Below are 16,968 nucleotides of genomic sequence, written 5' to 3'. Positions count from 1 at the left end.
AGCTGAGAAGATAAAGGGCGAGATGATGATGCAAAGAGTGGACGGCTGCCATCGCAATCCCATCATTTCACCGGCCACTTCCTTCACCGGCCAATACATTTGCAATCATTTGTTTAATGTGGACGTCAGGCCCATGTGGAGCTGATCGATAAAGAGGGAAGAGAGATGATTCCCTAATCTCCTCCCTCTGCCACTGTCAGACAGTCTGGCCTCCATTTAGCGCTGCTGTCAGAGGAGAATGAAATATGTCTCCGCGGCAGCCCGGCTTTTTTAGAGAGATGCCCATTTCTTGAGAAACTGTCAAAGGCTGTCGGAGACGCGCTGGGTGGAACTGGAACAATAGTCACGCAGCTTGTGTGGTGGTGAGGGATCACCTATTTTTGGGAGAAGGAGACACACTACAGTACGTCCCTAATTAGATGTCGTAGGTTTGCCAGCAGATACTTATAGTTCGGCTTAAAACTGGTCCAGGCAAAATTGCTGTGGGCATAAATGCATTCAAGAGTTGGAGCTTTTCCCAGTGAGTCTTGTAGAAAACAATACAATGAGATGTGCACATAATCTTTTGATCACAATAGAATGTTACCTCCGGCTGCCAGGTGAAGCTTTAACAAAAAATATGACAGGCGGAAGTTTTATCAACATTTCACAACTTCTCATAAATGTCTATGTACTGTAAGAAACTACTGGCTTATTTACATTACACTTGAAAGAAGCCAATCCCATCAGATAGTAAGGCATGATGTGGCAGTTGACTGTCTTTAATTAAAATGCTCTTTGGCAATGATTTTGTGGCGAGACACAAAATGTGGAGCTCCAGCTGCTCCTGATAGCTTCACTAGATTATGTCTGGCTGCCAATCAGCCACTGTAATGAGACTAATCCCTTAGACAGTTAAGGAGAGAAGAGAGAATGTCACTCATATTGCCACATGTGTGTGATGAATGCTTTCAGTTTCAACACGATGTTGGTTGAGAAAAGTCCCACCACCAGCAGCCAGTGACCAAATGGCTTTTTGCAAGGGAACTCCTCGGAAAACGACAGGGGTTTGAGCGAAGCGCCCAGCGACGTTGCTGTCGTGTGGTGATGTCACTGAACCCAATCATAAATTTAATAGGGTCGTAAAAAATGCATGGATAAATAAATAGGCAATTAAACGTAGACACTGTGGCAGGGTTTTAGCCATCTCTGGCTCTGCAGACCAATCATAGTGGGTCCAGTGTCGCGGGGAGGCTGTGATAAGGCTAGACTACAGTATGTATATGCATGGCTAGCATACACAAGGTTAATTCCCCTTGAAGGTATAGTGGCCTCCGTCGCGCTGTGTCTTAATTTCACAAGGAATGTCAAAGCTGCTTCAGGCTGAGATGAGAGGGTGTTAACAGAGTGGGATGTGATGCTAATAAAAGTCTTTAAATGGGAACAGGGCTCTCTCTCTCTGAATGTACTGTATGTGTATACAGTATATATTTCACACACACACACACACACGGCCATGCCACTTTCTGAATCTGCTGTTCTAGCATTGGGCAATGAGCCAAACTGTTCACATGTAGGCTCCATAACCGAATAATGAGGTTATTGTTTTTTTTATTTTTTTTTATCACTCCTCCTCCATCCATAGATATTTATACATTCATAGAGGTTATCTTTGGTATACACACTGGTGTAATCACAAAATCAGTCAGCAATCACAAGCAATTAGCTCAGTTTGGCATCAGTGGGGGTAGGTCAAAAGACGCAAATAGCCCTTTAGATTGTTTTGCGAAATGAGCGCAAATTGAACAGGATTCAGATCTGCCAATGAAATGACAGCCGTGTCTCAGCCAGGCCAGGTTGGACCTGCAGTGTTGAGTCAGTGTTGTCTGCTGTGGTGGCAACCCGCTGTGGCTGTAGTGGGGGATGTTCAGGTACTGATTCAGACAGGGAAATGCGGGAACAGAGAAATTCATTTAGTTATATTGTAATCTAATCTGTTATAGTCTAGTTCTAGATAAACCACATGCACATAGAAACACAGTCATGAAATGCAGTTTACACTTCTCTGACTTCTCTGAGCAGATTTACAGTGTCTGGCGATCCCAAGTTAGTCATCAATAACTGCACTTTGGCTTTTGCATCTCTCAATAATGCATCCCCAATGCATCCCCACACATATGTTCACTACAGTGGGATTTTCATTAAGAGTATGCGTGATTTAGCCATGCTTACATCAATAATTGCTGCTACCAAAATCTTTGTATTGAATAGTGCTGTGTATTTCTTGGCCATTTTTCTCTATAATGGTTTTAAGGTAGACGTGAGTTTGAAGAAAAATCAATATTGATCGCACAGCAGAAGCCACACACATCTAGAGCACATTACTGCTGTCAATATGCACATGAAAGTCAACTACTTTGTAGCTCTCCCATAAGCCCCGCTATTACTTCCATTACAGCAACCATTATATACAGTATATATATATATATATATATATGTATATGTATATGTATATATATTTGATTGACTTTGATGAAGCATGACGATGAGTCTTCCTCTGCAGTGAATACTGTACAGTAGGTAGCACACATTCCCAAAGTGCATGATTTATTTATTTGTTTATGTTGTGGAGACAGTTCTGCTCAGACGCATGCAGCGTAGTCATATTTGGTAGGAGCGCTTTTGTCTTTGTGTGGCATTTTTGGAGCTCAGGAGCAGAAATCCGTGTGGCAAAGCCAACAAACGGGATGTGCACGGTCTGTCTGGAAAATGTGTTCTGAGTCACTGTGTCAGGTCACATCATGAATGATACATTGTGCTGAGTCAGACCAGTTGCCTCAAGATGAAGGAGAATATGGGAATGAGTACCCAGGGAGACAGCAGTGACCCCCAACCCCCTCTTTCTTCTTCGCAGAGCTGCTTCTCACATTCAGTGACCCCTGTAATCTAGGCTTAGGGAGTGCCTTATCCTTTGGCAATGTAGTGCAGATTGCATTAAGTAAAAGAAACACTTTCTGAAAGGAAGGATAAATATATCTGTATTTAAAAAGACATGCAGACAATTTCCCAAATCTCATCTTGACCCAAATAGTATTTATATTTAGACTGAACCCTGAGCATTAATGTAATATGAAAAGTAGTCAACTACGACTATCACTACGGTATCTGCAGGAACCATCTAACATCATGCAGCTGCACCAAAAACACCCAAAAACAGCAGAAGAGAACACCAACGTTAAAACTGCCGCTACTTCTCCATGACAGGAGTTTCATATTATTAAATATCATTACAAGTAGTCTTACATTTAGCAGCACAGGGAACTGCAATAAGCTCTGTTAAAAGCTCTCTACCTGCTCCATCTTTTTTTTTAAAGATTATTTTTTGGGGCTTTTTATGCCTTTAATTGGACAGGACAGTAGAGAGTATGACAGGAAACGAGCAGAGAGAGTAGGGGTGGGATCCAGAAAGGACCACGGGGCAGGAATCGAACCCGGGTCGCCGGCGTGCGGTGCAGGTGCCCCAGCCAGTGGCGCCACAGCTGGGGCCTACCTGCTCCATCTTATCTTCTGAAATCCCCCCATGACCTGGCGCTCAGTGTTGTTGAACACTCAGATCTCTAAGAAGGGAGAAGACGCCTCTGCCCTGGTGCATACATAGCTGTACAGCACATTAGCACCATGTTCACATGATAGAGAGGAGGATGCCCCACCTCCTCAGCCCTTAAAAAGCTTTCTTTTTTTACAGAGCTCATGGAGGGCATGTTAACTTCCTGGTAAGTGGTCATAAAACAGAGGATGTTGTTTACCATTTATTACCTATTTAGGTGTCCTTGAGTGCCATGAAAGGCGCCCCAAATAAAATGTATTATTATTATTATAATTTGTTAAGAAATATCAGCTGTCAGTGTCATTTGTAGACATATAAATAAGAGAACTGAGCAGTGGTTGACAAAGTGGTGCTTGTGAATTTGGGCAGAACTAATTATGTAGTCATAAGGATTGTGCTTTATTAGTGATTTGACAGGGAAGGTTTTAGTTCTCTGCGAGCTGTACAGAGAAAGTATGTTTGTCTGTCATGTGGAACCTCATAATAATAGCCTCCTCCCCTCCCACCCACGAGCCTGGAACACAATATCAGAACTGTTAGCAAAACCGTGAACGTGTCAAATATTTATATAACTGATGAATGTTGATAGTGTTTAAATTACAACCCATAAGAGATTTTTGTCTAGTTTATTTTTTGTCTGTGTGTCTATGCGTATTTGTGTGTCTGTGTGTATTTGTGTGTGTGTGTGTGTGTGCGTGCATGCGTGAGTGAGTGTGTATGTATGTGTGTCACATTTTCTGTGATTAGAACTGATGACAATTTCACTGCTACTTAGAAAAGGCTGTTTACGCATTTAGCACACTGCTGTTTATTTCCTCAAGGATACCTCATTTTCAATCTTTTTCATATTTGCTCAGCGTGCTTTTGAGCATCCCTTTTAACCTGACACATTAATAAAGAGTATACTAAGAGACGGTCCCTCTGGTAGATTTTCTGCTCTCGAGTAGTGACAAGATGTTTTCCCCTCTTTTCTGTCTCTAAATATAGTTCTATATGAGCGTGATTCAGTGTGAAATGAAACAGAACAGAACAGAACGACCAGGACTGGCCCCAGGAGAGAGAAAACGGTCCCTCATTCTGTCAATATTTGTCACATATTCAGGAAATGGCGAAGCAACAGTAGCTGTGGAGGCTTTGCCCTCTTCTCCTTGCCAAGTAATGAAGCAATCAAGATTTGTTTTTCGGGGTTTGCTCATATTGTCGGATTCCCCTTGAGAGTCCCTCTCGCCGCCCCTAACCACACAAGGCAGATGGGAGGGGGAGCATGTGTATCCATCAGATGATTGCTGAATGGTATGATGTGGATAATGGCTATTTTGCTGCTACGTAAATGACCCAATGGCGACGAGACTGATGAGAGTTTGGCCTCTGCAAGAAGCAGATAAGTCTCGTTCAGCTGCTTGACATAACCCCCCCCCCCCCCCCACACACACACACATCCACATCCATGAACACACAGACATAGCCACTCCTGCGATGGGCAGATCTCCATTAGATGGCTGCCATAATCTTGTCTGAGTGGTAATGCCAGACTTTTTTGATGTGCAATATCCCATTATTTCTGCAGGCTGATAGGAACTTAATTGGAAACATAATGGTTCTGCCGCACATCAGACAAGCCTAATTAAGACTGGGCTGTAATATGCAAGGAATAATCTCCCTTTTAGTTCAGGCTAACGTAATATGGATGGCTCTTAGTGTCCCCCACCCCCCCCCCCCCCCGCTACCACCACATCTCTACTCTAGCAGTGCCCCCCCCCTCCCCCTTTAACCCTCCCCATCCTGTCATACACTCCTGAGAGCTGAGAGCCCCCTTTTAGTGATCTCAATGGAGAGTTGGAAGCGTGAGACGTAAGTGCATTTCGTGTGTGTCTGAATCCACATTTGCTGTGTATTTTGGCAGCAGGACAGTGGTCTCTGCGCCAGGTGTATGGTCTAAAGTGCTTGTTCTTCAGTTTCTTAATTCATCATGGGAGTGTTTTGGGAGTAACATGCAATAGACCAATGAGAGTGCCATCTCCCATTATGTTTAAGGGCTCTATGTTGATGATCCTAAACATCCGGTCTAATAGCCTGGCAAGCCAAACTATACATTAAATGTATAGTCTGGAGTCGGACCATTCACAGAACTGAAGCTTGTGGGTGGGATGAACCGGTGTCTTTCAAACTGCCTCTGCACGTAATAGGCCAGCATTTGTGACCAATCCTAGCCGGTCGGCAAAACTGCAAATACATCCTTCTTTAAAATTAATGACTTGAGTGCTTCTTTCTGCTCAACCTTCAAAGAAAAGCCCAAGTCTAACTCTTCCAAAGCCAATTCAAACGAGCGCGCTTCGTTAGCCTCATCCATCTTTCATTGTTCTCTATGGTTGTTCAAAACAGTCTCACGAGGACGCATGCAGTCAAGCCCCCTGGCGTCAATATCGGAAGCTGAAGGTCTGTCGTCACCGTGGTAAGGTGGGCTCAAGGACTCCGTACACAGATAGAGCGCTCTGATTGGACCGGCTGTCTTGGTGCCGGACGCAGGATTTGCCTTAACGGTGCGACCCTAGACCATCCCAAAAACAAACAAAAATATTTTTTGTCGCTAGGGTGCGTCTAGATTTCTAGGCTAGTGATCTAAAGCTTATGATTTGGATTCATTCAGCGGCGCGTCAAAGTCCACTTTTCCTAGTTAGACAGCAGAATAAACTAGAAAAGCACTCAGAGAGCGCAGCTATCCGCCTGCCTTGTTCTTCCTAGGTTGTCATACATTTGAACCTAAACTATTCAGATCGCCACCATGTGTCCATACCGTGCCATTACACCACTAAGCTAAATACATAAACGGCTCCGGAATCCCGACGGAATTACGGATCACTCCCAAAATGTAATAGTTTCTTCCTTGGGTCATGCCTGACTTTCGCTGAAAATTTCAGTGAAATCCATCCATTACTTTTTGAGTTATCTTGCTAACAAACAGACAGACAGACAGACAGACAGACAGACAGAAAGAAAAACAAACATACGCAGGTCCCTGATGAAAACATATACCTCCTTGGCGGAGGTAAATGATCAGACAGGTGCACGGTTCAAAAGGGTTGTACTTCCGTTTCTTAATTAATCATGGGTGTCTTTTGGGTGTAACGTCCAATAAACCATGAAGAGTGAATGCATCTCTGCAGAAGGAATTTTCTGGCATGTACAACCATCTATGCAACAGAAGGATTCCAATAAAGCTTACTTTGCAGAAATGGGGGATGTTTATGTGTGTGTGTGTGTGTAAGAGTATGCATGTTCTGCAGTCGCCTGGACATATCAAGCTTGTAGGCAACAACAAAACGTAGTCTTACTTTTAGTTATCTGGGTCATTGACAAATAAGGCCTTTTAAAAATAATCTTTAAAAATTGACAATGAATTTCTGAAGTTGGAAGGCTGTAAATAAGTCATAATGGCTGCATTCACAGGGCATTGTTAGACAGTATTTCCATTTTCAAAACACAAAAATGTTTCGCAATCGAAGTGTCTACATTGCTTAACACATTTCTATTTGGCAGTTGACCTTACACTGTAAAAAAAGTCTGTAAAAATTACAGGGGAAAATAGCATCAGTAATAGACCATAAAACCTAAAACAGTACTGTAGAAGAAACATCTAATTACCCTAAATCAAGCAACAGCACAAAACTTTAATGTTACTGTCAAAATATGCCAGGATCCCTCGACAATGAAACCCTGGTGATAGGCTTTGCCTTGGTCTAAGATGGAAAACCAGCTCCTCCCGTACACCTGAGTGGAAATATGAGTGTGGCAGGGACAAATGTCAAAAGAACTTGAAACCCACTATTGAATTATCCCAATGAATTTCCCCACCAAGTCACTCAAATTAATGAATAGGACAAGAGATGCAGGTTTCCACAAACACATTCACTTTATTAAATTCTCATGAAAAGATTAAAATTGACCATGCAATTAAAAGGATGGAATCAGCCTATGGCAATTGTTACACTGCCTCTAGAGGCTTAGTACGGCAGTGCACGGGGTACCCCCACAATCTTGATCGTTCACAGCACAGCAAACAAGGGCAATGACCCAATATGCAAACACACACACACACACACACAACAAAATGACATGCAAAACCAATACACCAATCAAGGGACACAGCAAAAAGAGAACGATATAACAGAAGTAAGAGCCCCACATGTAACCCTGTACTGCCCCCAGATGGTATTAGTCAAGCCAACACTGATTACATGTCCAAACAAAAAGACTAAACAAAAAACAAAGATTAAACCAAAGGTACTCGTTTGGGAGCAGAGCTTGAAAAACCGGGCGAGGGAACCCTGGAAACCAAAGGTACTCGCCGGCAATATAATGTTTACAAGATGTAACTTACCTGCCGTGGAAGTCCCAATTCAAAATGCTCGCTCAGGCTATCTTTGGCACCAAACGAGGGAACCCTGGAAACCAATAGGTACTCGTTGTGCTGACGGTAAATCCAATCGTAGACTACAGCTAGGTGGGGAGCAGATAGCTATGCCCAAAATTAAGCTGCACCAGTCTCTGGGAAGTTCTCTACCAGGCGAGAATGAAAAAGAGAAAGATCATGACGTATCAGTAGGTATATATAAATATCAGGGCGTCATGAGGTCACGAGATGACAACCAATCAATAAGTTCTCGTAGCCAATGCGCGAGCGCATGATATCTTCCACTCTGTTTCCGCCTCTGGCGGTCTGGAAGTATGAAATAGAACAAAAAGACTAAACAAAAAACAAAGATTAAACCAAACCAAAACCCAATAAACCCCCACTCACAGAAACAATAAAAGACAATACAAAAAGTATACACACTGACAGGCGGACAGACAGACAGAGACAGACAGACAGACAGACAGACAACCAAACAAACAAGAAAGCGCCCGTGGACGACAGTCACACACATACACACATTCGCTATGCAGGAACCAAATATTGATGCTAGGTTACACTACACACGCACGCTTACGCTAACCACGTTTGAAACACGCATACAGACTCACCCAGACAACAAACACCACAAGCGGCAAGCACACTGATCTCCCGACAGGAAGAAGCCGTAGAGGAGTAGCAGAGCAGCGAGAGAGAACAGCAGAACCAGTGAGGTGGCGCGGCCGAGAGCAGGTAGCGTAGCAAACAGCAGGTAGCGTAGCAAACAGCACAAAGTTTCGGGCCGGCAGCAAGTTGAACCGCGAAGTACACAGCAAAACCAGCAAGCAGCAAAGCAGCAGCAGACCACTCCCTGCTAACAAAAGACACGGTTACACACTAAAGCATCACACAATTACCTACCCGCTTACAAGTCTCCACAACAAACCTGAGGTGATGTGCCTCGAGCCCACAACCCGGAAGTTACGCTCCTCCAATGATGGAACACCCTAAACAATATATCAAAATGATACTGCTTAGTACTAGCTCTATACAACCAAATTCCCCCTCACACCGCTCCGATACTCACCGTTACCAGGGGAAGATGAGGCAACACAGGTTTCACCGCAGAGGTTCTTTACGACCTCCAAAGTCAACTCCAGCAATTCCACGACCGCCACAAACGTGAGCTGCAGTCCATGCCTAGCTACAGACAGCACTGCTGCTTTTCAAACAGGCCTTCTGTTCGTGAATGGCGAACACCCTAATGGGTAAATTGACACCACACCCCCCAATTTGGTCTAACCCTATCACAATCTATCCCCCCCTTTTTTATCATCGTCCCGATGATATCTCCACAAAGCAACACCTACAGCCAAGGTCTAAAGGGGCCAGCAGTGGATGGCTCGGTTGTTAAGCTCAACTGATTGCCTTGGTCTGAGAGCGACTGAATACTCTGTACCACACTAGTGGTTCTTGGCAGGTGGTGTGGATTGGAGTGCTGGCCGGCCTTTGGGCGGGTGCTTCGTCGCGACCCATTAGTTTGGTCCAGTGGACATGTTAGTGTTAGTGGAGGATGTGACTGAGGGTGTGGAGCACTCCCTCTTGGGGAGAATGGGGGGACAGCAGCTGTGGATGGAAAATCCTCCTCTGACAGCCTGTCATGACAGACCTCTGGACTTGCGAAGCTAACTCGAGTTGTGCCTATGGGATGGGAAAACTGAGGCAACTGGTCTTGGCCTCCCCTGGTACCTGAGGGTTCCGCCACCAAACCCAAGTCACCCTCTAAGGCCAGCGTTGGAAAATCATCTAGGCCCCTTTCTATGTCCAGTTCTCCCAACCCTGGGTCCACTACATCTGGTTCTGTCAAAATCGGGGCCCGTTTCAACTGTGACCTATGCACGTGTTTCACCAGGGTGGGTGTCTGTAGACTGACAATTGTGTATACTCCACCATCTCCTCTAGGGGTCCTAACCACCTTATAGACAACAGGGGACCAATGGTTCTGAATCTTTTGGCGGCCACGGACAGTGTGGTCCCGCAGATACACTAAACAGCCTTCACTTAGGGCCTCATCCCTCACAGACTGATCGTAATTTAACTTACGAAGGTTGGCAGCCTTTGTTATTCTAGCTTGAACTCTGGAGTAGGTTTCCTGCAACTCCTGCTGGTGCCTGACCACCCAGTTATCTACCCATCCATCAATAGGCTCTTCTACTCCTGCCAACAGAAAATCCACAGGTAGCCTTGGGACCTGCCCAAACATTAAAAAGTGAGGGGACTCCCCAGTCACACTATGGCAAGTGGTGTTATAGGCAAACACGACCCGTGCAATGTGTTGAGTCCAAGACCTCTTCTGTTCAGGCTGTAATGTTCTCAAAAGGTCGTGGAGCGTCCGATTAAAACGCTCACACTGTCCATTCCCCTGCGGATGGTAAGGGACAGTGTGAGTCTTCTGCACCCCATACATCTGGCAAAGCTGAGCTATTAAGGCGCTCTCAAAACTACGACCCTGATCTGAATGTATCCGGGCAGGTACTCCAAATCTATAGAACCATTCATGGACCAAGATGTTAGCAACAGTTGTTGACTTTTGATCCCTAGTGGGGACTGCCTGTGTATACTTGGAAAACACATCGGTCATAATCAAGACATTCTCCCGCCCGTCACTAGATGGCTCTAACAAGGTAAAATCAATTGCAAGGATCTGGTTAGGAGCGGAGGCAATAAGGTGTGCCATTGGGGCCCGAGCTGAGGGTCGAGTGGACTTAGCCACCGCGCACTGGCTGCAATTTTGGCAGCGACGCTCAATCTCCTCACTCATCCCTGGCCAAAAACACCGCTGTCTAATTAGGTTGTATGTGCGGTCTCTACCCGGATGACCCTGGTCATCGTGTAACTGCTGAAATACCACTTCATGCAGAGCCTTGGGGAGCACCAACTGGTCTACCTCTTCTCCACCACCCGGCAGAGTAATGTGGCGATACAACACCCCTTCCTTTAGCAACAACCTACCCCACTGTCGGAGCAATTCCACACATGCTTTGGGCATTGCCTCTCTCTCTGATTTCATAGGATAGCGTTGCTGCACAAAGAACTCTAGGATCTTCCCAACAACAGGGTCCTGGCCCTGTAACCGCCTAAGCTCAGTTTTACAGGTGGTGGGGAAAACAGACACTGTGTGTTGAGTTGCCTGTAACGGCCTCTGTACCTCTACACAGTCCTGAAGAATGGGGGGCAGGGCTGTCCCATGGTCAGGTTTTGAGTCTGCCATTGTGCAATACTGGCGGGACAACGAATCCGCATTGCCATTGACACGGCCTGGGCGGTAACGGATCTCATAATCGAATGCAGCCAATTCAGAAACCCAACGTTGTTCTAGGGCCCCTAGCTTTGCAGTTCTTATATAACTCAAAGGGTTGTTATCTGTGTATACAGTGCACTTCTGCCCCAACAAATAATCCCTAAATTTGTCGGTCAGAGCCCACTTCAATGCCAACATTTCTAACTTCATTGAGCTATAGTTCTGCATATTTTTCTCAGAAGGCCGCAACCCCCGACTCGCATAAGCCACAGGCCGGAGTTTACCGTCATGTTCTTGACTGAGTACCGCGCCCAGTCCAAGGTGGCTTGCATCAATTTCTACCACAAATGGCCTAGAAAAATCGGCATAAGCTAACACCGGTGCAGTTATTAGGCTTTGCCTCAACCCCTGGAAACTGGCCTCACACTCCTCAGTCCAAGCACTCTCCAATGACACTTTAGAGCCCCGCCTTTTCTTAGTTCCGCCTACCTCAGACACCAGGCGGTGTAGTGGAGCAGCAAGTTTGGCAAAGCCCTGCACAAACCGTCTGTAATAGCTTGCAAATCCGACAAAGGACCGCAACTCTGTGACATTTCCTGGTCGTCTCCATTCGGACACCGCATTGATTTTAGCAGGGTCTGTGGATACCCCCGTCCTGGACACAACATGACCCAAGTAGTTAACCTGTTGCTGAAAAAAACAACACTTCTCTAGGTTAGCCTTTAAGTGCTGTTGTTGCAGTCTGGCAAGTACCATCTCTAACCTCTCCACATGCTGCTGAGCACTGGACGAGAAAATAATGATATCATCCAGGTACAATAACAACGTTTGAAAACGCTGATCTCCAAACAAGCGCTCCATCAAGCGTTGGAAGGTACTAGGAGCATTGCACAATCCAAACGGCATACGGTTAAATTCAAACAAGCCAAATGGCGTGCAAAAGGCTGTCTTGTGTCTATCCTTCTCAGCAACCGGGACCTGGTTGTAACCCGAGGCAAGATCTAGGGTGGAAAACCACTCCGCACCGCACAAAGCATCTAACGATTCCTCAATGCGAGGCAGAGGGAAAGCATCTTTGCGTGTTTTACTATTTAGGAGCCTATAATCCACACATAAACGGATTTGTCCAGTTTTCTTTTTCACAATCACTATTGGTGAGGCGTAAGGACTGCTACTCTCCCGTATTACCTGAGTCTGTAACAGCTGATGAACGTGCTGTTTGACCGTCTCGTAATCCGCTGGCGGGATACGGCGATATCGTTGGCGGATAGGGGTATTTTCCAATAAAGGAATATCATGGGTGATGAGCCCAGTGCAACCCAAATCGCCCTCATCAGCTGCAAAGACTGCACTGTATTTCTGTAAGAGTGTCTTTACCTGTGCCTGTTCAGCTGGTAAGAGCTGAGACATGTCCATATCCTGGATGGCAGTTATCACCTTGTTGCTGCCTGCAAGTTGAGATGAAACTACAGCATGGGTGGTCAGGGCAGTTTCTGCTGGACTGGTAGTGACACCATCTGGCCAAGCCACTGCTTGCACTGGGCACAACGTCCCCACCGCCACATGTGGTTGCACAAGGGCGTCCTGCTCACCCACATTGACTAATGGCACTTGAGCCACCCCGTTACAAACTGGGACTAATGACACAGAGGCCAAGAGTCCGGCTGGTAATCTGCTCTCTCCCTGAAGGGGCTCAAACAACAACATCGAGTTAGCCTCAGCTGCGATAGAACATGTAACACTAACAAAACGCAGGGACGCTGCGGGAATGCAAACTGAAGACCCACCTCCAATCCTGGCCTGCCTCTCCCCAGGCCCTGGCCATGACGTTTGACTCTCTGTCTGCCCACAAAACTGTAGTGCACACTGCCAAGCAGGAGCTGCTTGGACACTTGGGAGGTCAAACAAGTTAGTGCCATGTTGACTAAACAGTTCTTTGTAACAGTCCTGGATGACGTTCATCCCCAACAATCCTGGTAGTCTTGTGTCAGATGCTGGAGCTGGCAAATCCTTAACAATCAGCACCCCTTTATTTTGAATGGACTTCCCCAGGACAACGAAATCTAGCTCTATGTACCCCACATAGGGAATCTGCAGACCATTTGCAGCACGGAGTTGTAACCATCCGCACTGGTGCAACTTTTCTTTGCCCAAAGGCTCAAAACATTGTATAAAAAAACTCTCAGAAAGCGTGGTGACCATGGACCTAGTGTCTAGGAGACATGGAACCTCAACCCCACCCATCATGATCGAAACTGAAGGACAATTGCCCAACAAATTTGATGGGGTCTGGTTACCTGTCTGTCGGAGTGATGAGCCAAAAGTTCCCCCACCTGAAGTGTGACTCGTCAAACCAGGTGGCGGGAGTTTTCCGCCAGCCTATTCTGTTCTTGTGAGCCTCCCGGTGTTACAGCTAGGTGCTCTACTGACCGACTATGCGCCCTAGAACAATCCCGAGCAATGTGGCCTGGTTGATTGCAACGCCAACACATAAGTGAGTTAGTATGCCGAGGACGGCCAAAAGCTGGGTGAGACTGTAGGTGCTGCAACCCTTGAGACAAATGTTTAAGCTGTGCTTGTTGGGCTTTTAACATTTCCTTCAATTCTAACAGTTCCGTATTCTCTGCTCTTGGGGCCGGGGCTGTGGAGTTATGACCATGCACCTGGTATTGCGTGGCAAAAGATGAAGGGACCGAATAACTTCTCCCCCTCTGCTCAACTGTACACCTGCCCTCATCAACCCAACGAATGGCTTCTGTTCTTACTTCCAATAAAGTAGACTCAGGGTTCTGACGAACAAAACGCTTGAGCTCTCTGCGAAGGCCGCTATCAAAGACATGTTCTGTGAACTGGTCACGTAGCAACTTGGTGGAGTTTAATAGGCCCTCTGGGGCATGTTGTGTGATTTGGTTCATCAGTGCTAGGAGAGCATGTGAAAAGTCTTGTAAAGACTCTGCTTCCCGCTGTTTTCTGGAAAAAAACTTTTCCTGAAGGGAAATGTAAGACTGTGACGATCCGTACAGCTGTTGTAAAATAGAGAACAACATCTCTGGGTCTTCCCGTTCTACTCTAGGTCTATAACGGATCTTCCTCCTAGCAGAACCCCCCAAATGATCCAATATAAACAAAGCTTCCTCTACAGCACTCATGTGACGTGTCCTCAAGCTACTTTTAACATCCTCTATCCACTCCACTACATCTTCATCAATTCCACCACTAAAAGTGGGGCATCGCCGCTCTCTTGGTAAGAGGACTATGCGTTCGAGTGGGCGAGGGACAACACCTATATTAGATGAATCACCAGTTCTACCCGCCCCATTAGTGTTAGCAGCGGTATTAGCCTGCTGCTGTAATTGTACATTTTGCGTCTTCAGCAGCTGTAGCTGCTGACGCAGGTCCTCAAGCTCTATCTCCATATTCAACAACTGAATTGGATGTACTTACAATACAGTTACTCACTGCTGGAGAGTGAAGGGCTGCAGAGCCAGTCCACAATATCGTACCGCTGGTCAGCTGCTGCTTTGCTGCTGGAAACTACCTGCACACACTCTTACCACACAGACACCCGTGCAACACATACACACATCAACTAACAAGAAAACAGATTTAAGACACACAAGACAAAGCATCAGACTTTCTACAAAGCGGTCAAGGAACCATGCATCTCTTAACCCTGCTCGCAGCGCCAAATGTGGCAGGGACAAATGTCAAAAGAACTTGAAACCCACTATTGAATTATCCCAATGAATTTCCCCACCAAGTCACTCAAATTAATGAATAGGACAAGAGATGCAGGTTTCCACAAACACATTCACTTTATTAAATTCTCATGAAAAGATTAAAATTGACCATGCAATTAAAAGGATGGAATCAGCCTATGGCAATTGTTACACCGCCTCTAGAGGCTTAGTACGGCAGTGCACGGGGTACCCCCACAATCTTGATCGTTCACAGCACAGCAAACAAGGGCAATGACCCAATATGCAAACACACACACACACACACACAACAAAATGACATGCAAAACCAATACACCAATCAAGGGACACAGCAAAAAGAGAACGATATAACAGAAGTAAGAGCCCCACATGTAACCCTGTACTGCCCCCAGATGGTATTAGTCAAGCCAACACTGATTACATGTCCAAACAAAAAGACTAAACAAAAAACAAAGATTAAACCAAACCAAAACCCAATAAACCCCCACTCACAGAAACAATAAAAGACAATACAAAAAGTATACACACTGACAGGCGGACAGACAGACAGAGACAGACAGACAGACAGACAGACAACCAAACAAACAAGAAAGCGCCCGTGGACGACAGTCACACACATACACACATTCGCTATGCAGAAACCAAATATTGATGCTAGGTTACACTACACACGCACGCTTACGCTAACCACGTTTGAAACACGCATACAGACTCACCCAGACAACAAACACCACAAGCGGCAAGCACACTGATCTCCCGACAGGAAGAAGCCGTAGAGGAGTAGCAGAGCAGCGAGAGAGAACAGCAGAACCAGTGAGGTGGCGCGGCCGAGAGCAGGTAGCGTAGCAAACAGCAGGTAGCGTAGCAAACAGCACAAAGTTTCGGGCCGGCAGCAAGTTGAACCGCGAAGTACACAGCAAAACCAGCAAGCAGCAAAGCAGCAGCAGACCACTCCCTGCTAACAAAAGACACGGTTACACACTAAAGCATCACACAATTACCTACCCGCTTACAAGTCTCCACAACAAACCTGAGGTGATGTGCCTCGAGCCCACAACCCGGAAGTTACGCTCCTCCAATGATGGAACACCCTAAACAATATATCAAAATGATACTGCTTAGTACTAGCTCTATACAACCAAATTCCCCCTCACACCGCTCCGATACTCACCGTTACCAGGGGAAGATGAGGCAACACAGGTTTCACCGCAGAGGTTCTTTACGACCTCCAAAGTCAACTCCAGCAATTCCACGACCGCCACAAACGTGAGCTGCAGTCCATGCCTAGCTACAGACAGCACTGCTGCTTTTCAAACAGGCCTTCTGTTCGTGAATGGCGAACACCCTAATGGGTAAATTGACACCACACCCCCCAATTTGGTCTAACCCTATCACATGAGCACCAGCAGATCCTTGAGTGCCAAATAGAGATCCTAACGTACCCACCCGTGCTGGCCTATCCGAACTTTGACCATCCCTTTGTACTCAACACTGATGCTTCACAAGACGGCCTGGGGGCAGTTCTTTACCAAAACCAAGATGGAAAAATAAGAGTGATTGGCTATGGGTCACGTACGTTAACATCAGCAGAACGGAATTATCTTCTCCACAGTCTCTGAGGGTGTCAAGCATGTCCTCCATGCTCCGTTGGAAGGCCGCTGGTGCATTTGATAATCCAAGTGGTATCCTGACCCACTCATAAAACCCCATGGAGTTGTGAAAGCAGTCAGATGCATGGATCCCTCGGTAATGATACTGTCTAAGATGGAAAACCAGCTATAACCTCCAAGTAAGTCCAGCAGGTCCCGTATCCGTGGGAGTGGGTGTCGGTCTGGCACAGTCAACAGGTGGATGCCACAAAGTGGAAGGAGGAGTGTTAAGAGTCGTGATTCAGCTGACAGTGACTCTTGTTTGCCTATCTCAAGGACTTTTGCAACTTGTTGGATGGAGCCTAACGGAGTTCTCTTTGGTA

The 16,968-nt window shown here is 46.1% G+C and overlaps 1 long non-coding RNA gene across 2 annotated transcripts; it reads right to left on the bottom strand.

Annotated features, from left to right (window-relative positions):
* Positions 1–8,381: 8,381 nt before the first annotated feature.
* Positions 8,382–16,259, bottom strand: LOC134076151 (uncharacterized). Of its 2 annotated transcripts, XR_009938550.1 has the most exons (5): positions 16,168–16,259; positions 16,027–16,087; positions 14,722–14,866; positions 8,923–8,983; positions 8,382–8,847 (listed from the first exon to the last, which is right to left on the bottom strand). It is a non-coding gene; the product is annotated as an uncharacterized LOC134076151 (long non-coding RNA). The 2 variants fall into 2 exon arrangements; XR_009938549.1 differs by lacking the exon at positions 8,382–8,847 and having other exon boundaries at positions 8,895–8,983.
* Between the last annotated feature and the right edge of the window lie 709 nt (positions 16,260–16,968).

Source organism: Sardina pilchardus, chromosome 3, assembly GCF_963854185.1.
Source record: "Sardina pilchardus chromosome 3, fSarPil1.1, whole genome shotgun sequence".
NCBI lineage: Eukaryota > Metazoa > Chordata > Actinopteri > Clupeiformes > Clupeidae > Sardina > Sardina pilchardus.
The sequence above is the reverse complement of the archived record's forward strand: the minus strand, read 5'-3'. Positions and strand labels throughout refer to the sequence as shown.